Raw genomic sequence first — 23,324 nt, forward strand, 5'->3', positions numbered from 1 at the left:
GGGGAGAGGTAGGTTTGACTCATTCCCATACTTTTAGGTATCAAATAAAAGAAAAAAATTGCATTCCATAAGCATACTAAACATATGGTATCAAGAATCAAATAAGTGCACTATGGTTTCATTCCTGATTCCAACCCCATACCAGTTTGCGAACCAAACGCCCCCTTAGTGTTATGAGGATTACTCAGGTTATTCAATCGGTCAATATCATAGGGATTACTTTTTTCTACAAGCTACCACATAGTGTGCTTAGTTGCGCACAAAACAGACTGAATCTTTATATAATTAAACATCAGTAAAAATTATATAAAAAATAATATTATAAATCTGTATATTAATATCTATCCAAAAATTTATTTCATGATAAAATATATATTTATTATGTTTATTTATATTTTTTTAAAAAATCAAATTTTGTTTAGAACTACCCTATAAATAGTCAATTATGTGAACAACTATTTTTTTTATTTTTTTTTTGTAAACAACAACTATATAAAATGCAAAAACTTTAACTAGCACTAACCTTTAACAGTTTCTGTCTACTATTGTCATTTGTGAGACCCACTTTTTTGTTCATTAAGTTTTTCTTTCCCTTCAGCAATAGTGTAAAAATAAAAAACCCTAAATTTCAAAATTGTTGAAGACAATTAGTCACCAAATTCTAGCAACGTGTAATTTTGTAAATAATTTTTCATTTGTAATATAATGGGTTTAGGGTTTTGAATTTTATTAAATTATCACAAGTATAGACTAAATTTAGGTGTTAGGTTTTCAATTGAATTAGGGGTTTTGCATTTCTAGGGCTTAAGGTTTTAATTAAATTAGGGGTTTTACATTTCTAGGGTTTAGGGTTTCAATTGAATTCGGGATCCTCAGAATTAGAATCGTTTCAAACTAACTGATCGAGCACATCCTTGATAACCCCCGCCTACGATTTTCTATTTTCCTGATGTGGCTTTTGTAAACAAATTATAAAAATTATTGAAAACAACTTTGAAAATAAAATAAAATAAAGGGATATTCCCATTGATACACTCCAGGTATTGACTTTTCTCAATGGTACCACTTTTTTTTAACTTCCTGCTGATACACCCCACTTTATGACTTTATACTTGACGTGATTAGTCTGTTAATTACACGTTAATAACTTAGTAATGTTAGGTTAAAAGCTGAGTTAGGTTACTAAAGTAGGATAAGACTAATATGCCCCCTTTTTAATTCTTCCCTCCATCACCCATAATTAAACCCCTTCCCCTTCCATTTATGTCGATTGGACATAAACCAAACACTTTCAAATTTCATCTCTCTCTCCTCTGCTCTCTGGTGAATTCACGAAGCAATCCTAGGGTTTTGCAAAAGAAATTCGCAAATTTGGTTGGTCTACAAAGCTATTAGAGGGAAATCTTGCATAATTCAGGTACTTTAGCACTACTACTGTTCATTTTTGCATGATTTGGTGCAGTTGATTGGTGTTCTGTTTTTCTATGAGACTTTGGGTTTAATTCATGATATAAATGTTGTATATGTATGCGACTTTAGGGTTCTTTCATGTACATTATGTGCGTGATTATGTGTGTTCAATTATTTGCTTAGAGTATGGATTTAATTTGGTTGAAATGGCATGATCATGTTTAATTTGGATTCATGAATTGCAATGTATTTGCATGTTGTAGATTGTTAGATACCTGAATTGGAATATTTTTTTGCATGTTTTATAAGTGTGTACCTTCTTTTGCAGAATGGGTGATGTGGTGTTCAGGTTTTATTACTTTGATAAGAATGTTGATCTTGCTGTTGACTTAGATAGATGTAACTTGATGGATTTGGTTATGGATTTTGAGGACAGTGCTGCATTAGACTCTGAGTTCCCTATAATCAACCCTTCATTTGGTTATGGTTTCAATGAAAAGAATTACACTTTACTAGATGATAATGATCTTTTTAAGATGATTCATACCCTAGGTGAGTGTGAGATTTATCACATTTAGGCAGGGTTTGCCAAGAAACCAAGTGCCTTGAATAGAATGACCAATAAGTTAAGGAACAAATCCAAATTTGCACAACCATTTGCTGCACCTTCCCAATCTAAACCACCCCATACTGATGAACCTTCCCAATCTGAACCACCCCATACTGAACCAGCAAATGATCAACCCCCTTAGAATGAAACACTACAAACACAACCCACTCAAACTAAAGCAACCCAAAATAAACCTCCCCTTTCTATTGATGACATAAACCTTAATAATGAGTCATCTCCACCTAGGTATAATGAGGGTTATGAGTCACCCCAAGATGAAACAAATCAATCTGTTGCTGACTATACCAAGGGTAGAATAGAGTTTGAGAAAAGTATGGAGAAGATAGAGAAGTCTAGGAAGATTAAGGTTGCAGCAAAGGGTAAGAAGAAAGCTGCCACCAAAACAACCTCAATGCAACCACCATCTCCTAAGTCACCAAATACCGTCTTCAAGGGTTTAGCACTAAGAAGGAGTCCTAGATTTTCACCTTTGGCAGTGACTGACACACCTAATACTTCTGTTGCTGACCCATTAACAAATGCTGCACAAACAACTGTATTTAGGAAAAAGGTTCCTAGATCCACAACTATAAGAAAGGGGTTAGTGAAAGGATTAACTGTGACTGAGATAAGGATGCTAGGTGTTGGTGACAGAGTGAGTCATCTACAAGGATCAGCTTCTAGGGTTAATGTGAATTTGAGTGAGGGCAGTAGTGCTGGGGAGAATGTGGGTGAGGTGCAAGGCACATCTGGTTCAAGGGTAAGAAGAAAGATGAATTTTGTGGTAGAAAGCTCTGAGTCTGTAGAGACAGAAACCAATTCTGGTTACAATCTTGGTGAAGAAGATGAGGACTCTGATGGAGATGTTGCACCAAAAAGTTCTATTCCAGCAGATAAGCAAGTACAACTAACTAGGATTCCAAAAGTGAAGGACACTTGGAAACCATCGAAATGGTTTGATTTTTTTGATTATGAAGATGATGAGGATTATTTTCAGAGATTGTACAAGAATGGTGAAATGTATGAGGATGCTGACTTTGGTAAAATAACACTCAGACCTTGGATGATTTTTACTGACAAGGCTCACTTTAAGGACACTTTGAAGGATTTTGCTATTCAAGAAAGATTTTCCATCAATGTAGAGTATGCTGACAACAATATGTACAGTGCAATTTGCCAATCTGAATGCTGTGAATGGAGATTGCATGCCAGCAGATTGGAAGATGGCAGAACATGGGCAATCAAGAAAATATGGCCCAATATACACACTTGCAGGGGCTTAGAGACTTACAACCCCATATACAATGTAAAATGGGCATCTCAGAAAGTCATGGAAGGCATCAGGGCTAACCCAGACATTCCTGGTAAAGCACTCAATGAACTTCTTTTTCAGAGATATGGCATCTACATGAGGCAGTCAACCTTGTACAGTTTAAAGAGCTATGTGATTGAGCAGTTATTTGGAGGGCATGATGAGTCATATAGACTACTACCAATGTATGCTAAGATGTGCATAGAAACAAACCCAGAGTCCAAGGCTTTTTGTGCATGGAATGAAATTGAGTCTATCCCTAAACAGCTTCAATTCTCAAGCATTTTTATCTCATTCACTGGACAATGGAAAGGTCTTTTAAGAGGTGTTAGACCTTTAATTGGTGTAGATGGAACCCACCTCAAAGGTAACTATGGGAGGGTGTTGCTCTCTGCTGTGGGAATATATGGAAATAATGAGATCTTCCCCATAGCATATGCTGTAGTTGGCCAAGAAGACAAGCAATCATGGACCTACTTCTTTTGGCATTTGTTGAACATTGTGAAAGATTCATCAAGGGAGCATTGGACCATAATTTCTGATAGGCAAAAGGCAAGTAAATTCCTTTTGATTTTTCAATTTTCATTGCTTTTTCTGTTATGCAAATTCAAATGCTAATGATGTACTCATTGTTTTAGGGAGTTGAACTTGCACTAGAACAAGTATGGCCAAAAGCTAACAGGAGGTTTTGCTGTAGGCATCTCAGTAGAAATTACAAGAAGCTTTTTCCAGGCCCTATGATGTATGTCCTTTTTTGGAGAGCATGCAATGCATCTTCAGCTTTCACATTCAGGAAAGCTATGGAGAAGTTGCAGAAAGCAGGAGGAGAAGATGTCATGACTTGGTTTGCAGACTTGGGAGAGAAGTCTAAGTGGAGTAAGCATGCATTTGACCCAAATGTTTGCAATGACTCCAATACATCTAATTTTGTAGAGAGCTTCAACTCTACACTAGGGGTGAATAGGTGTAGGCCTATTCTGACTTTGCTAGAAGGTATTAACCCACCTCTTGTTGTGTTAACATTATCATTTTTAACTGATTTGGTTTGTTTTCTAACTAAGATAATTATTGCAGGAATAAGAAGGGTTTGTATGGTGAGAATTGCAACAAGGATGGATAATGCAAGGTCTTGGAAAGATGAAGACATTACTCCGAAAATTGTGAAGCTAGTGAAAGAAATAGGTAAAGCTAGCTCAAAATACAGAGTTTTCAAGTGCAACCCAGGTGAATACGAAATTCATGAGGGAAGATCACAGTTTCCTCTCAGCTTAAACAAGAAAGTTTTTTCTTGTGGGGCATGGCAACTGACAAGTGTGCCTTGTAGGCATGCCATTAGGGCTTGCATTGATGTAAAGTTGGACCCACATGACTTTGTCAGTTCCTGGTACTCTGTGAAGACTTACAAGCAAGCTTACAGTGTTTGCATTAACCCAATTCCTGACACAGAGCAATGGCCTGCAGATGAGCTAGGTAGAATCATCATGCCTCCTAAGATGAAGAGGGGAATTGGAAGACAAGGTAGGAACAGAAAGAGGGAAGAAGGTGAAGAGCAACTTGGAAAAAGGTCAAAAACAGTGAAATGCAGTAAATGGGGTTGCTTTGGGCATAATAAGACAGCCTGCAAGGGAGGCTTAACAGGAAAATAATTGAAGTCAAATGAGCCTGTTGTCATCAAGAATCCTAGGGTCAGAGACCAAAGTAATGCAGCAAAGGCAGCCAAGGCAACAAAGCAATCTGAATCATTTGGATCTCAGTCTGCAGCAACTCAACCTTCAGCATCTCAACCTGAAGCTTCAACCAAAAAAGCAAAGGGAAAGAAGGAAAGACCTTCAGTTGAGCAAGCATCAGTGCTGACAGATTCACAATTGCCTAGCCAACCAGTGCGCATGTCTCAAGGAAACACTAATTCTCAAAACTAGCAAGTGTTCTGTTTTGCAGTAGAGTAGCATATGCTTTTTGCTAATTTGGATAGAAAGTCAAACTTTGTAGTTAACTCTATGTTTTTGGTAATTTTGGATGATTTTTTGCTGTTCTTAGATGGTAATGTTGAAGACAACTTAACTGTTGAAAGTTGGTAAAATGGATAATTGCAACTGATGCCACATTTTGTTCATTTTGTTCATTTTAATGAATGTTGGCAACTGATGCCATTTTGTCTATGTTTTGGGTGTTTTTTGGATTTCCTGGGATACTGGTCATGCTCTCCTGGTAACAAGACGGTCCAACCTGCAAAACAACGAATATTCCGGTTAACGGAATATTCGCCTCCGTCGATCAAGTTAGTGATCAGAACGGAAAAGGCTAGAGAGAGAAAGTAGAGAGAAGTTGGAGCTACTTAATGCTCTGTTTTTAGTAAATGTCTTAATCCACCCCTCCCATCATAAATGATTGGGGTATTTATAGGAGTGGGACTCGTGCCCCTTTCTAGGGTTTGTACCCTAGATTTACGTGACGTGATTGGCTGCGCAATCAGTAGATGCCACGTGTTACTTTGGGGGCGCCGCTTTGCGGCTTTCATTGATACCTCTCGGGATTTGGGCCCTGACGTTGTTAGGCCTCTTTGGCGTGCTGTTTTAAAAAGGGAACACATGCCCTAAACACGTGGCATCTTCTCGTGACGACACGTGTCACCCTCTAACTGGGCCACGTGTCGCTACGAGATTGGCCTGAAACCTTGGGTGCTCTTGAGCTGAATGCGTGGAATCTTCCCGTGGTGACACGTGTCACCCTATAACTGGGCCACGTGTCACTACGGGATTGGTCCACGTATACGAGGTATTTTTACCCTCAACATTTGCCTCTCAGAGGGGGTGGCTCGTACGCTTACAGGCCGACTCCTCTAACCTCAAATAGCCTTGGGGCGTACAAGTGTATTAGTGTTTTGACAGATTTCTGTTCGCTTGACAATTTAGAGTGAACGCCTATCTATACGAATGGCGCGGACAATGGTAGGCCGTCTCGCTTTTGGGATATGCGGCCGTCTTGCCATTGCGGAGGGAGCTTTAGCTCCGTCAACTTATTTTTGGACGTGTCGTTTATTAGGTCGTCTTCTTTTCCGCCTATTTTAACGGCGTTGCTCTTTGGCTCTCCAAATTCTAGGTTAAATTTTCAAATTATAACCGTTCAATTTTGTTAGGCGGGAAAGATGAATTTACTGTCTTACCCCCATAAATTTTGCCTATATATACAAGGGGTTTGACCTCATTTTCGCACTTTGGAACTTTACATTTTCTAGAGAGAAGTCAGAGCTTCTAGAGAGAGAAAGTGTATTTTCCTTTGAATCTTCGAGAGCTCTGCCGTGCTTTTGAGTTTTCCGGGCACATTCGTTGAGTTTTCCGGTCAACCTTCAAGAATTCCAAGTTTTCAACACGTACAGAGGTAGGCCGCCTGTTTTCTTTTCCTTTCATTTTTTGTTTCTTTATTCTTCATTTAAAATATGGCTCAACACTCGGCTTTGTCCGTTTCTCCTCATGAGGCCAGTCGTTCTCCTGGGACTGAGGAGTCTAGAGTGGACGGAGACGAGTTGTCTCCTTCATGGAGTGGGTCCATTTCTAGTGCGTACCAACTCACTTCCACCCATTTTTCTCTGTCCCTGCAGTCGAACATGGCATGGACGATGCAGACGTACGATCATCATGCGGCCAGAAATCCAGACGATAGTCTGGTGAACCCTAGGCCTCCTTATGACCCTAATAATACTAACTTAGAGACCCCTTCTTCTACTCCTACGACCGCTTCCACGGGCACTCACTGCTCGGCCGTGGAAGTAACTTCCCTTTCGAGGAGCGCCAAAGAACTCAGGGCGCTTCTACTGCAGGGGGTACGTCCGGGCGTACTCCGGGGTTGAGGTTCCCCCAATATGCCAACTCGGTCATGGATGGGGCCGAGTTGCTACTCTGTGAAGGACCTCCTTCCTCTTCTTGGGCGGACGCTGAGCCGTCCGTCCCTACTCCCTTAGAACTCTATCTCCGATATGGCAGGTCGGACAGGCCAAGAACTGGGGTCTCAATTAATGAACCGTCCGACCTACCCCCTCGCAGAGCACCTCCTACTGGGAGTCATGCGGCCGATGCCAAAGACAAAGGCAAAATGCCCTTGGAAGACATTTTCTCCCCCAGGGGCGGCCATAGCTCTAGGAGCCGCAGCTCAGCGGAGGCAGCCGATCTGGACAGAGTGTTGTCCTCTAAGTTTGGGAGCGCTCCTCAACGGGAGGAGGGAGAGGTTGAGAAAGCGGCCGAGGAAGACGTCGCCAACGCCACAACTTTAAGGACCCGTACGCCTGTTCGGTGGGTATCACGGCCTTGGGCTACCTAAATGATAACATTGAGGAGTACAAGGCATTCCTCCACCTTGGGGAGGGGTTTGAGATTCAGCCCCCAAGGAAGTCACATGTTGTGGCTGCCTGGGAGGAAGAGTTGCCGCGCCAAAGGTCTTTCAGCGTCTACAGGGTGGCCCTAGACGTCGGACTGCACTTTCCTCTCCACCCCTTTGTCCGCACCGTTCTGGACGAATACGACATTGCTCTTTTCTAGCTGAAAACGAACAGCTGTTAAACATTTTTGGGTATTTGGTGACGTGCATCTCCAAAGGCTTCAAGCCGGACTTTGCAGTTTTCTGTGAGATGCACTCACTGACCAAGCTGGACGCTGAAACGGACGGCTGGCTTATTCTGAGTACTAGCAGGGACTGCATGATGGTGGTCGACCGCGTCTCTAAATGGCGTGACTGGAAGCACCGATTCTACCGCATCAAGGAAAAAGATGTTGAATTCAATCTGCGGATGAATCAGTTCAATGCTGAACCAATTCAGCTTGGACGCGGGGACCTTAAACTTGATAAGCCACCCGTCCACCCCGCCCAAGAGCACCAGCTTGAATACTTTAAAGTCAAGAGGGTGAAGAGGAATGGCAAAACTGAGCGTGTTCCAAGCAACTGGGTCCCCTTATCCAGTTGGCTGCGGGATCCCACGTTCATGTCCGCCTATGGCCTCTACAAGAACTTGCCCCAAGGTGGACGCATGCACGCATATTTCTACACATATATAGGTTTTTTAACGTTGAAGAGTTTTCTAACACTTTTTCCTTTTCTTTTCCAGCTGAGGCGTACAAGATGCTTGACTCAGAGCAGAAAGGGGATGTAAACATGTCAGAGTTTGACTTGGCTCGCTACAAGGCTCGTCAGAAGCTGTACGAGCAATCTAAAGGAGTAAGTATACCCATCTCCATTTCTTCTTTTCGTCCGTATATGTATTACGGAAGAGACCTCCTTCCTAACTAGACACGGTCAATCAATTGTATTATCTTGATTTTTTTTTATTTATTTATTTTTTTCCCGCTAACTTTTGCCTCTTCAGCTGTCAACTCCGACCCCAAGGTCCAAAAGGAAGCAGTCGTCCCCTGAATCCAAGACGGACAAGGATGAGAGGGCGTCCAAGCAAAGGAAGACGGTCGCATCCAAGACCAATTCCACCTCTGTGGCCAAGACCACGTCGCGGACTGCCTCTAAGCAGTCCAAAGGAGAACAACCCCAGCTGAGTGATATCGGGTCCTCCAAGTCCATAAATCCGACCGCCATGCCGGATCATGACAGGTCCGAGAAGTCGGACGATAGGGGTAAGTCGACCCCGGCAAAACCGACCAGGCCAAAAGTGACTCCGCCCGTACAAAGAGTCAACGAATCTGATTGGCTTGAAGCCTCTCAGTCGGCTGGTGATCAGCCTGGCCGGACGGGGGAGGAGGGTGGTGAGCCTGCGCCGCCCCCGTCATTCACTTTCAACCTTCCTACCCCTCCAAGCTTCTCTGACGGTTCGTCCGAGTAATTTTAAATTCTCTACTTCGTTTTTTTTACTGAGCTTTAATTAAACTCTTTGCATCCGCGTGTAGATATTACAGAGGAGCTACAGATGAAGCTTCTTGGCCAGTCCCTTACTGGGGCGGACAGAAGGCCATGCGGGAAGCCATGGCCCGGGTCGTCCCTGCTGAGCAGCGAGATAAGCTGCGGGGAATACATGAGGGCTTCCTCGGCCCCATGATCAATTGCAGCGATGAGGTAACTTTTTCAACCCTCAAACTGAGGACCTTTCTTTGTTTTCTGATTCACTAACCCGTTTTTCTTGTGCGTAGCTTTTCTTGCGGTTGACCGCCTTCCTTGAATGGAAGGATAAAGAAAACGAAAAACTGAAGCGCGCCTGGGGAAAAGTCCAGAAGGCCTAGGATGCTGTTACTGGGGAAACAGCCGTCCAGCGCGGATATTTCGATACCCAGATCAACACGCTGTCCGACAAGGCAACGCGGCAGGTAGAGGATCTGGTGAAACTAGGTAAGGCCCTCGAACAAGAGACCTTAGCCAGGGACACTATGAGGCAGGAGAGGGATCAGGCCCTCTTGGACGGCCAGCGCTGGAAGGAAGGGTTTGAGGCTTCAGAGAAGCTCAAAAGTGAGGTGTCCTTGGCCCAGAAACATTTGAAAGAGTCCCTAGACGAGGCGAACGCACTTAGGGCCGAGGTGGAGACTTTGAAGAAGTCTGTTGAGGACTTGACTCTTTAGCTTAAGACGCCTTGGGCCCCTAGCACAGACGAGGTCGTCCGCATTGAGCAGAACGCTGAGGACAGGCTGAAGAGCCACTTCTTCGAGGCGTTCGAGCTCATGGTGGACGAAGGGGAGGTTGCCTATTTTCAAGAACGCTTCACTAAACGCCTCAACTTCGTCTGCCTCAGGGAAGAAGCTAAGAAGGCTGGACAGCCTTCTCCAGAGCTGGACGCCACACCAACAACCTCAGAGGATGAGGAAAATGAAGTAGTGGCGGCCGGCAATGATGGTGAAGTGGAGAGCAAAGAGGTGCCAGCTGAGGACACATCTCTTGCCGCTTCTCAAGATCCCACCCAAGTCCAGGATCCAGCTTCGACCGATCCAGCTTCAACCCCAGCCGCCCCCTGATTTTCAGCTTTTTCTGCCCTTAAGTTCTATTTATGTATATTTTTTTTGACTTTTCCAGCCGCCTTTTCGAGCAGTTTTATGTAAGATACTTTACCGCCTTTTGAGCGGTCTTTTTATTAATTCAGCTTTTCTATTTTGCTTCATACTTTGCAAATTTTTCTTTTTCGTACGCGTACTTTTTTACGTTTTTGTACATTCGTACAATTGGGGGGATATGCCCCTTTATTCGGCGTTCGCCTAGTCCATATTTTAAGTGGTTTGATTGACTTGGTAGAATTTATACCTTGGGGGGTATGACTACTAGCAAGTCAATCAAATCATAGTAATGATTGCCCTTGGACTAGGTGGTACGCCGAATCAACACATTATTTGGCCGTTCGATTGGCTTTATGCGAGTTTGTCCGTTGAAACTATCTTTCGGACGCGCTCAGAAAATTTCAAGTGTGATCTCAACTTAAAATTTCTAAGTTTGGCTGAGCTGGAATGCCTAGGTATGCCCTTGCCCCATTAGATGGGTTTCCTCGGGTACCTTACCTTTTCTGTCCGCCTCAGTGAGGGACGGACGTATACATGCGACTCAGGGTCAAATCTCTCATTTTTATTTTATTTAATTTACTTTATTCTGCGACCGGTTTGCTATGTTGCAAGCAACCTACTCAAAAATTTCACGCGGTATTTATGCGCTTTTCATTAATTTGTCAAAATTACATTGTTGGGGTCGTACGGCTTACATTGCTCGGTCACAGACCTAGATGTATATACAGCTTTTGGCTAAGTACTTACACTTAAACATAATATTTCTTCAAATTGTCTGTGTTCCGTGTATGCGGAATAGGTCGGTCGTTCATGGCTTCAAGACGGTAAGTTCCATCTCGGACTTCTTCCCTGACTCGATACGGCCCTTCCCAGTTTAGGGTCAGTTTTCCATCTTCATTTGCCCGTCCCACAGCCTCCATCTTCCTTAGAACCAGATCTCCCAATTTTATCGGCCGCTTTGACACTCGGCGATTGTATGCCCTTGTCATCCTTAGACGATAGATTTCGTGTCTAAGCGCCGCGTTGCCCCTAGCTTCAGGAAGGAAGTCTAGGGCGGTCTTCATGGCTTCCTAATTAGCCGCTTCATCATATAGCATCACCCTAAGGGTGGGCTCATACATCTCAATTGGGAGGACAGCCTCGGCGCCATAGACCAGGATGAATGGAGTTTCTCCTGTGGAACTCTTGGCCGTGGTTCATATGGACCATAGCACATTAACCAACTCATCAGCCCATAAGCCGCCTGCCCTTTCAAGCTTGCGCTTAATTCCATTGGAGATCAACCTGTTGTATGCCTCTACCTGACCATTGGCTTGTGGTCGGTCGACCGAAGCAAAGAAATGAGCTATGCTTTGGTCCTCCAACCACTCTTTGAGTTGAGGCGTTTCGAACTGGGGTCCATTGTCGAACACCATAGACTGAGGAACGCCAAAGCGTGTAATGATACTCTTCCATATGAAGGCTGAAACATCCGTCCACTTGATGCCCCGGACAGCCTCGGCTTCCACCCACTTTGTGAAGTAATCTACCGCTACAAACACATAACGCCTTTGACCAGATGCTGGTGTGTAGGGTCCTAAAATATCCATCCCCCATTTGGCAAAGGGGAGCGGACTACTGATGGCCGAAAGACTGTTGGCGGGTTGGTGGATCAAGGTTGCAAATCTCTAGCACTTGTCACACTTCTTTACCATTTCCATGGCGTCCGACTTTAAACTCGGCCAGTAGTAGCCCAGATGGGCAGCCTTTTCAGCCAAGGCTCGTCCTCCAATATAAGAGCCGCACTGCCCCTGGTGAAGATCATCCAAGACATCATGCCCCTTCTCAGGAGTGATGCACTTCATGTACGGCTTCACAAATGCCTTTTTAAACAACTCTCCTTGCTTCATTTCAAACCAGGCCACCCTCTTTTTCATCAGCCAGCTCTCTTTAGGATCGTCCGGGAGTAATCCATCCTTTAGGTAAGATATGATCCCGTCCATCCAAGTGGAGCTTCTATCAATGATATGTACTGGCTCAGCATCAATACTCCTCCTTTCTTTTACCTCATAAAATACCGACCTGGGGGTATCACATGATGCTGAGGATGCTAATTTAGAGAGGGCGTTGTAGGGAATAATTTCAAGCCTTTAAAATCCCACTAGCTTGAACCCCACTGTGATCATATACTAAAGTACGGTGGCGTCCATAAGGGAAGAAGATAGAGCAAAAGAGTCGCCAACAAGTTTTTAAGGAACTTGTAAACCGTTCACGAGGTGAAGGTTACACCCCTTAACGATCCAAGAGATCGTCAACTCCATAAGGTCATGAACCAAATAAGGGTTAGGGGATGATGGTACAAATCCAACCTAAAAGAGATTGAACCTGCCCTAATAATAGGCCTCTACTTTATTCTGCTCGTATTCATGTGCGCTTTCTGACTAACATACAATCAACAAATTTAACCCTAAACCTGTTTAATCTATGTTGATTGAATTTAATGTACAAATAAACTATTATTGGCGATCACTTGAATTTATAATCACAATTAACCTAACAAGATTATTAAATATCTTATTAAGCGTTATTGCAAATACCAATTCCCTTTAACCTGCAATAAAAGGTGATCAAGCAATAACAATAATAAATAATACACATCAAGCAACATAATAAATAATCATCATCAATCATAATTATAAATGTTAGAAAGAACATAGGAAACATCATACTTTTAATCATGCTTAATATTAAAAACACCCTAGACATGATACTAGGAATCATCAAAATAACAATTTAAGCATGATATCTACATCATGAAATCAATTAAACCATTAAAGTACTTACTTGGATGCCTCGTACCTATTTCTAATTACAAAATACACACGTTAGTAACTTCAAGGAAAATAATAATCAAAACAATTAAATTAAATAATTGAAATAGAGATTTGGGACCAAACCCTCAGAAATTAAGACCTTTCACGTCTAGGGCGAAGGCAACTTCGAATATGGCTAGGTGTTTCTAGATCTTGTGAATGCGGAATTTGTATTAAAGAGCAAAGTTTAGAAAAGAATGCTAAAGAATTAATGTTATTGAAAATTGATGAATAAAAAACTTAAGAATAAAGAGAATTAATTAAAAGCCTTGATGAATGAAGAGAGTTGATGAGGATTGATTTTAGATGATGAAGATAGTTGGTGAATTCGTCCATGAAAACGGAGTTTTGATACGATATTTATAGAGAAAAACATCCAAAAAAGATAATTTATCAAAACAGAGTCTGGAGACCACAGAACCACCTTGGCGCCAGCCCTGGCTCATTGGCGCCAGGACCAGTGGCTAGCGCCAAGCGCCAATGGCTGGCGTCTGGCGCCAAGGCCTGGAGTTGGACGCCAAACCGGATTTTAACGCGTTTTCGAAATTCTGATAAAATTCCCGTACTGGAAGAAAAAATATATAATTTCAGTCGAAAATGCTATTTGATCTTGATTAAAACTCTGAAGAATCCTAATTGAATTAAGAATGATAAGAACCTTCTAGAATGTTCTAGAAGACCAAAACCATTCCTAATTACATTAGGAATGATAAATCATATTAGGCCCTCCCCTAGATCATTGGGCCGTACTTAAAACTCAAACTAAACCCAGTTTAGTAAATTGGCCATAACTTCCTCAATATTCATCGGAATTGGGCTTATAATATATCGTTGGAAAGGTCTTTGCAAGCCCCATCCAACTACACCACTATTGTACCCATATCATGGACCAACCAAACTGTATTGTCTGTTTTCTTAAAATAAAGTTTTCAAAAACAGAGAGAAGAGAAAAGAAATAAAACTTTTCGCAACACTAGACCTTTCCACACTTTCGTTTCATTCGATTATGATTCGACGTGAAAGGCACTCATCACTGGGTTCGGTTTTGGGGAGACACAAATGGGTGTCTACAGGCGTCCGCCTGATGATTGGACGAACGAGGAACCTGTTGTAGAGTAAAATGATCTAGGCCCTTAGCCTCCTCCTTTACAATCTTCAAGTATTTCATCATATCCGGATCCCTTGCCTCGAAGTCTCCATTCACCTGGCCGACTACAAGTAGGGAGTTCGAGCTTTCATCAATTTTTGTTGCTCCTGCCGCCTTACACATTCTAAGGCCGGCCAGGAAGGCTTTGTACTCGGTCTCATTATTAGAGGCTTGAAACTGGAATCTCAGAGCGTACTCAAACTTATCTCCCTCAGGAGACTGACATATGACGCCTGCACCACAACCAGTAGCTGTTGCACTACCATCCAGGAACACCTTCCAAATCTGGTCTCCGGCCGGCTGAAGATCCAGCCGAGTCATCTCAGCTAAAAAATCAGTAAAGGCTTGTCCCTTGATTGCTTTTCTTGGCTCAAATGCAATATCAAAGCCTCTCATTTCCAAGGCCCATTTAAGCATACGACCACTTGCCTCTAGAGTTGTAAATGGCTTCTTCAGAGGTTGGTCTGTGTAGACCACAATTGAATGTGCTAAGAAGTATGGTCGCAGCTTTTTTAATGCCATGTATAATGCCAAGCCAAATTTTTCAATAGGGGATACCTCAGCTCAGCGTTATGAAGTACATGGCTGATAAAGTAGATTGGGATCTGGTGGCCGTCCCGTTCAGCAAGCAGGGCGGCACTTAGAGAGTGTTCAAAGATGGCAAGATAGATAAATAGCTTCTCACTCTTGAGTGGACTGACAAGCCGAGGCAATGTATGAAGGTGGCCTTTTAGCTGTATGAATGCTTCCTCTACCTCCTCTGTCCACTCAAACATGGCTTTCTTTTTTATGGTTTGAAAGAAATAACGGCACTTATCCCCTGATCTTGACAGAAATCTACCAAGTGCTGCTAAACAGCCGGTCAATCTTTGTACTTCTTTAATTGTCCTTTGTGACTTCATGTCCATGACGGCTTGGATCTTTTCAGGGTTGGCCTCAATTCCACGCTGATCAATTAAAAATCTGAGAAATTTACCGGACTCAACACCAAAGACACATTTCTTTGGATTTAACATCATCTTATGCCGCCTGAGTTCGGTGAAAGTTTCTCGCAGATCCTTCAGATGGTCGGCCGGTTCTTTTGACTTGACAATCATGTCATCAATGTACGCCTCCATATTCCGGCCGAGCTGATCTCTGAAGACTGTATTAACGAGTCGTTGAAAGGTAGCTGGGGCATTCTTAAGGCCGAATGGCATAACTTTGTAACAGTACAACCCCTGCTCAGTTACGAACGTTGTTTTCTCTTGATCTTCTTCCCATAATGGAATTTGATGGAATCCGGAGTATGCGTCCATAAAACTCATCAGGCATGCCCGGCCGTTGAATCAACCAGGCGGTCGATTTTGGGCAAGGGAAAGCTATCCTTAGGGCATGCCTTGTTCAGGTCGGTGTAATCCACACACATTCTCCAAGTTCCATTCGGCTTCTTCACAAGAACCACATTGGCCACCCATTCTGGGTAATAACATTGCCGAATGAAACCGGCGTCCAGAAGCTTTTTTACTTCAGCTGCGGCCGCCTGATTCCTCTTCTTCTGGCGGACAGGCTTAATGGTTGGGTTTACAACCAACTTATGCACGGCCAGGTCAGGGCTTATACCTGACATCTCGCCAACATCAAATGCAAATACATCTTTGAACTCTCTCAGCAATTGAATTAACTCATCCCCAAGCACACCCAAAGCTATAGTGCCCACACTAACCGTCCGACCTGGTTGATCGGGGTCAAGCACTATATCTTGGTGACTGCCGGCCGGCTGGGGTCGTAACTCTTCTGGCCGACCGACAGTCATTAGCTGCTATGCTTGCTCTATCTTGGCCGCCTTACGCTTTTGGCCGACCTGGTGTGTTGGGAGTGAGGTTCCTTCTTCTTTTGGCTCGGCGCCTTTGGTCCACGCGTTGTAGGTTTAACCGCCAACTAATTACATTCCTTTGCCATCTTCTAACTTCCTTGGATTGTACCTATTTTCCCGTCCGTCCTTCTCAAACTTTAGCAGCATTAGGTGAGGTACAATGACTGCTTTGGCTGCATTCAGTGTAGGACGGCCAAGTATGACATTATATCCAGTTAGCTCTTTCACAACCAAGAAGCGGACAACCATATCTCTTCCTTCCCCTTTTTGCCCAAATCGGACGGGTAAATCTATCCGCCCCACCGGGTGGATGACATTCCCCCCAAATCCAACCAACGGGTGAGTGATGTCCTGGAGAGCATCCTCTGGGAAGCTTAGATTCTTCAAGGCAGCCAGGCTGATGATATCAGCCGCGCTACCCGTGTCAATCAATATTCGTCCGACCTTCAAATTGGCTATCTTCATAATGAATACCATGGGATCATTGTGTAAGGCTTTGACCTCTCCCCGATCGGCCTCACTGATGATTACTTCGGGGAAAGGTTCGGCCTTTACTGAGTCCATTTGCATAACTTTTCCCAAGTTTCGGGCGTCCTGCTTGATCCCCTTCATAGTTAGGCCGCCTGAGTCAAATCCTCCTGATATCACAGCCACAAAGCCTGAATTAGTGCTATTCCCATCATCTTCCTTGTCCTTATTCTTATCATTCTTCTATCTTTGCTCGGATGTGTTGTTTGTCCGTGTGTAAGTGAATTTGGACATCATCACATACGAATTTAGCATGCCCTTCTCGGCTAGCTTGTCCAGCAATCTCTTCAAGTTGATACAATCGTTTGTGTCATGTCCCACGTCCTTGTGGTAATGACAATACTTGTTCTTGTTCCTATACTGAGCCGTGCCTCTCAGCGGCTGTGGCTTCTCAAATTCAAACTTACCCTTGATTTCCATCAAGATAGAATAACAATCCTTGTTGAATTCAAACTGAGGCTCGTACGTCTTGACCTTCTTGGACTTATGTGGCTGGGCATCAGCCACCCAGACTTCCTTTCTCTTTTTTCCTTCTTTCTTTTAGCCAGCCGAGTCTTGCTGAGAAAGTTTTTTCTCAGCCCCCTTGGTCGGCGCTTCTGATTTTGTGAGCGAACAAAAGTCCGCCGCTTCAATATAAGCTTCGGTTTCCCGCAAGACACCTACGTATGTCCGAATCTTTTTCCTTACCAGGTCAAATTTAAAACCATTGTGCCTTAATCCCCGGAGAAATTCAGAGTAAGCCATTTCGTCCGGCAGATTATGAATTTGGGCTTTTTCTTGGTTAAATCGTTGGACGTACGAGCGTAGCCCCTCATTCTTCCTTTGAACGATTGTCGCTAAGTTAAGGCTAGTCTTTCGAGGCAGTATGTTGTATGAAAAATTTCCCACGAACAGCAAACTAAGAGTAGTAAAACAATTGATACTTCCGGCCGGCAAACTGTTGAACCAATCCTGCGCCACACCTTTCAGAGTGGCCGGAAAGCATTTGCACCAAGTAGCATCATCTACGCTTTGCAAGTACATCAGGTTCCTGTACGAGGTGATGTGTTCTTCTGGGTTGCCCGTGCCATCATAGGCTCTCACAAGTACACTCTTCACCTTTGGCGGCTGAGGGGCAGTTAAAATATCTTGCGAAAACGGAGGTGGCTTGTCTCCCAGAGTAAGTTGGCACATCTGCCAATCGATGGGTTGTGGCTGCACGGATGGTCCAACTAGGTAGGGAGGCTGTCCGTACACCTTCCCGTATGGCCCATATTGTCCGTAGGCCTGGGGGTTCGGCTGCATCAAGCCATTGAACCCATGAGGAGGTTGATATTGAAGTGATTGCGCTAGAATAGGAGTTGGAATATGGGTAACTAGAATAGGAGTTGGGGTGGGGACAGCCTGACTTCTGCTGGAGATGGCCGTGTTGGTATGTTGGGAGAGAGAATGATGTGAAAAATCATCCGACATAGTTGGGGTTGAGGCCGTGTCCGAGTAGGCGGCACGCTCCCGCTGCTTATGCCGAAGGTAATCCCTTGCGTCCTTCCATCGTCTGGACGGCTCAGGCTCCTCTCTTCGAGGCTGCTTACCCCACCCCCCAGCCGACTGTGTTTTTGCCAGCAAATTAGAGAAATTAGTCTGTGGTACCCTCGGGGACCTTCCAGTCGACCTTCGAAAGGGAGTGTTTCCAGCGTCCGTTGCATCACAAGAGCAATTCTAACAACCATATAAACATAGCTTGCAAACTCATATGCTCTGTCTGTGAAATCAATAAATTCCTCTCTTAATAATCTCAAATTGGATGATTCTTCAAGGTTTGCTATAATTTGATCTTCAGAAACCCACATGAACAAACCACAATGCCTGCACTTGTAATATGACCTTCCTGGATTAGAAATTGAGTCAGAAACCCTAATATCAGCATGTCTTGGTGGATTATAGTTGCATTGAATTTGTCTCACCCACATGGACCTCCCAAATCTGTTGCCAGAAGAGGAATCACTACCTGCAGAACCAGCCATGTCAGAAGAGTAGAGACCAACAGAAAAAAAAAAGAAAAAGAAAAGGAGAAGAGATAAGTTCGAAGCAATGGAGGAGAAATTTAATGGAGAATAGAAGAGGTAAAGTGGCGTTTTATAGGGAGAGAATAAGGTTTGAGAAGTTGGAGGGAAATAACAGCAAAATTAAGTGGGAAAATTTGGAGGGAAATGATTAAATAGGGGGTATATTAGTCATTTTATCTATTACTAAGCCTAAAATGTTAATAAACCAAGTAACGTCTGATTAACAGACTTAATCACGCCAGTTATGAAGTCATAAACTGGGGTATATCAGCAGGAAGTCAAAAAAAAATGTGGTACCGCTGAGAAAAGTCAATACCTAAAGTGTATCAATGGAAATTTCCCTAAAATAAAATTTAATCCAATCCAATTACTAATACTAGTTTGATTCCTAATTCAAATTGGATTAATTCAAATTGGATTAGACTTTGGATTGAATTCGATTAACTTTCACCCTAATAAAAGCCGCAATCACTCAACTCCTATTTTTTAAATTTTTTTTCTTTTTAATTCTTCCGCTCTATTTCCCCCTAATTATAAACCCTCAAAATCAATTTCACCCAATTCAATCCAATGCTCAACCCTTTTCTTCAATCAAATTCAAAATTTAATCATAAGCCCAATTCCGAGCCATAACGAAAAAGATATGAGCAAAACACTAAACTCGGCCCAAAACCGACACCCTTCCACTAAAACAGCCATATCTTAAAATATAAAAATCATTTTGACCTGATTAAAATTGGATTGGAAAGTAGACTTGATAATATTTCCAATGATATATTATACGCATTATTCTCAGCTACGGATCAAAAGTTATCGCAATTTGAAAAACGCGCAAAAAACTGGAATCGTCGCGCAGGCAACCAAACCACCGCGTCACGGGGGAAAGTGACGTGGCACGGGGCCTGGTACCATGACACGGAAATTTTCAACGTGTCACGGTGCCTGGTGCCGTGACACGGGAATTCCCGTGCTTATTTCCGCCCTCTTTTAACGCGTAAATTTCCCGCGTCACGGGTGATGATGTCATGGCACGGGGTATGGTACCGCGACACGGGATTTTTCACCGTGTCACGGTGCTTTCCCGTGTCTTTTTTGTGTTTCATTCCCACGCGCTTATGAATTTGGACGCAAAAAATCCAACGTGTCACGGTATGTCTTCCCGTGTCACGGTGCACACCTCGTGACACGGAATTTTCTCGTGTCTTTTCCGAGTAAACCCTTCACGCGTTTTCACTTCACGTAGGTCAAATATTTCCCGTGTCACTCTAGTTGTCCACCGCGTCACGGGATTTTTCCCCGTGTGACGGTGCCTTCCCCCGTCTGACGGTACCTTCCACCGTGTCACGGTGTTTTCTGCCGTGTCGCGGTGTTAATTTTTAGGGTTTTTATCTTTTTAGGGTTCCGCGTGTTCCCTCTACTCAATTTCCCTATAAATAAGACCCTCATTTCTGCAGTTCGGGGCACCAATAATCATTCTCTCTCGTCTTACACCAAAAATCATTCTCTTCTCCCTCTTTAACCTAATTTCTAGCCTTCTTATTCTTCCATAATAATTCCACTAAGCGCTCCTGTAATACCCGAGATTTTAAAACCCGATTTATCATACTCTAATTTTATTTTATTAGCTTAGTTAAGGTTTTGTCTCTATTCTAACAGGAACGAATATTTAATTTTAAATTTTATTTTAAGGTTATATTATTTCAGAAGCTAATTTTTAAAGGAAAGTAATTTATTATTATTTTAAAGTGTATTTTCGGTCCATAAAATGTTTAAAGATTGCATCAAAATTTGTACTTATTTTACTCGAGAGAGTAAAATTACCAAAATGCCCTTGCTCACACAAAAATGGCAAATGCCCTTGCTCACACAAAAATGGCAAATGCCCTTGTACACAGAAAAGACGAAACCCACCTCTTCGTAGCACTTCCTTCACGGCTAAGTAGTAACTTTGGATAAGATCAAGCTTTTTGTTTCATCCGAACTCACCTTTTCTTCATATATAAGCTAAGTAGTAATAAAGACCAATTTCAATTTTACCTCGTTGGTACTGCTTCCCAATTCTATTAATTCTTAAAATCAACCAAAGAGACTTGACTCGATTTTCCCACTTATAAGCTTCTCTTTCTTCATCTTCATACTACTTCCATGGTGAGTTCATGGATGATGACTTTGACACCCCCTGATTCTATAAATAGAAATTGATATTCCATTGATTCTCAAAGCTCCTCGTGAACCTATTTTGTTTATATACCCAAAGTAAGTTAACTCCTTTCCTTTGCTTTTAATTTGGCAGTAAGCTTGACATCATACTCTTTGAAGACAACTCTTATTATTTTTATGAGAAAATGATGAAGTATAATTCTTTTGTGATTATAAAATAATTTTGAAATATCAGAGCAATATTTATTTTTAATGATTACGCTTATGTATGTTACTCTTAAAAGTATAGTGCTTAGCTTCATTTTCTATAAATTATGTTGTATAAGAAATGATGATCTTACACTTTGTATTATTAACTCTTTAGAAATGGGTTTGACACTAAATAGTAATCAAGTAATTTTATAATTAAACACTACAAGAAAAATGTCTTTTCGTAGCGATTATTTCGTAGTGGTTCTACATTCGCTACAATATGCAAGTCTGTTTGTGAATTAATTAAGGAAGTCGTATCATTTTATAGTCGCCATGGTTTTTCCATGTAAAATCGATACGGAAAACATAATAATACATATCCACACTATTTTTTACACATTTATATAATTTTGAGAAATCGTATCATTTACAATCGCCACTAAATCCTAAAAATCGATACGAAAAGCCTTTTCAACACTAGATATATAAATATTGTTTGACAAAGAATACATAAAATATGTCATAACTTATTGTTGAAACATTTAATATAAGAGTTTGAGGTTGCATGTTCGAATCTTGTAAAGATCATACGCATGTTTTTTTTTTTTTGAAGAAAATGAGTTGAACATTTATAGCGATTGTAATCGCTACAATAATCACCACGATTTGATGTAGTTTTTCGTATCGATTATTGAGGCCAATCCCAGCGATATTGAAAACCACTACTAAAGGCTAAGACAACGGGGGATATTGTATCGAATGACCATTCGTTGGGAAAGCTTTTTGTTGCAATTACAATCGATACTAAAGGTTAAAATAATAACTACGACAAGGTTATTTTCTTGTAGTGAAAGAGTTTATAGGATTAACATTTTTCCTTACTAATACGATACTTTAAATTCTTGTTTTATAAAGAGAAATCGTACCTTGGAGCTAAGTGAGAACGATAAACAAAAGCTTACATGAAGGTTATTAAACTGTAAATTGAAATAACGACTATTGCTAGTACCCGCAATCCTCTTCGAAATGTGTTTATAAAAACATGATGTCATTTTTGAAAGTTATTTATATTTCTGGATTTAATGACTTACGGGATGATGAACGTGTTTATTAATGTACTTCAGTTTAATGATTTAGAATGATTTTATTGATATACGTTGTTTTATTGATCTTTGGATCTTACGAAAGTATGTCATGAATCTATGAATGACTTATGTTAAAGTTACACAACATGATAAATAACATTGAAAGACCTAGTCCGTCTGGCAGTATATGTTTACAGGTTACTTCTCGGTCATGCATGTACCCATGGGGCATTAGCCCAACTATGTCGAGCATCTGCTCTATGTTATGGGCACCGGCGCATCGCGGAAGACGTTCCGCCATGTCATACTTGTCAGCGACTAGCATGTTAATATGAAAGTTATATGTATCATTATATGAATTTTATTAAATGTTTTAAGATATTCCATTCTCCCTGTTTTGTTAACTAAAATGAATTGAAATGATGTTACACTACTAGAGTAGTTCGTTACTGAGTCTTCGGCTCACCCGTTTTTATGTTTTATGTTTTAGGTAATGCTGAGGATGATGGAGACGAGTAGTAGCGAGGATTTTATTTTCAGTTATCACTTAATAGTAGTTTAGTTTTAAGTTGTTTAATTTGAATAGTAAGACTAAGCTACTTAGTAAGTTTGTGATAAGATAGGATTTTCTATTATAAAAAAAATTAAGAATAATGTTTGTAATAAATAGATTACTATGTTTTATAAATCAAGTTTGTTAATTAAGTATGACTGTTGCCTTGTAAATCTCGTAAGGGATTTACGGCAGTGACGTCCCGACCGTGTTAGGTTAATTCCGCTGCTAAGATTCTCTTAATAACTGAATTAGAGGTCGGGGTGTTACAGCGTGGTATCAGAGCAATGGTTCCTGTGAAACCAGTGGCGATTCTTGTATGGGTTCAGTGGGTTCAGCTGAACCCATACTGGATCTGAAAAATTCTGATAAGTTTTCTTTGCAAAAAAGTTGAGATAAATAAAATATAATTTACTAATATGTGTTGAACTTCTAACGCGGCCCAGCGGTTGAAGTCCATTACTTTTTCTTGAAGGTTGCAGGTTCGAGTTTGCCTGGCACTATGTTATGATTTTCCTTTTATTTTAGGTTTATTTCTTTCTCTTTCTTGTTTTTTTTTGGGCTTTTATTTTGTTTCTTTGGCTTTTCCATGCTTAATACCCCA

The 23,324-nt window shown here is 41.8% G+C and overlaps 1 long non-coding RNA gene across 1 annotated transcript; it reads left to right on the plus strand.

The window, feature by feature from the left end:
* Window positions 1-20,714: 20,714 nt before the first annotated feature.
* On the plus strand, window positions 20,715-22,875 carry LOC110723410. The gene is made up of 2 exons (XR_002511730.1): window positions 20,715-20,986; window positions 22,658-22,875. It is a non-coding gene; the product is annotated as an uncharacterized LOC110723410 (long non-coding RNA).
* Window positions 22,876-23,324: the final 449 nt, after the last annotated feature.

This window comes from Chenopodium quinoa, unplaced genomic scaffold, assembly GCF_001683475.1.
Source record: "Chenopodium quinoa cultivar QQ74 unplaced genomic scaffold, ASM168347v1, whole genome shotgun sequence".
NCBI lineage: Eukaryota > Viridiplantae > Streptophyta > Magnoliopsida > Caryophyllales > Amaranthaceae > Chenopodium > Chenopodium quinoa.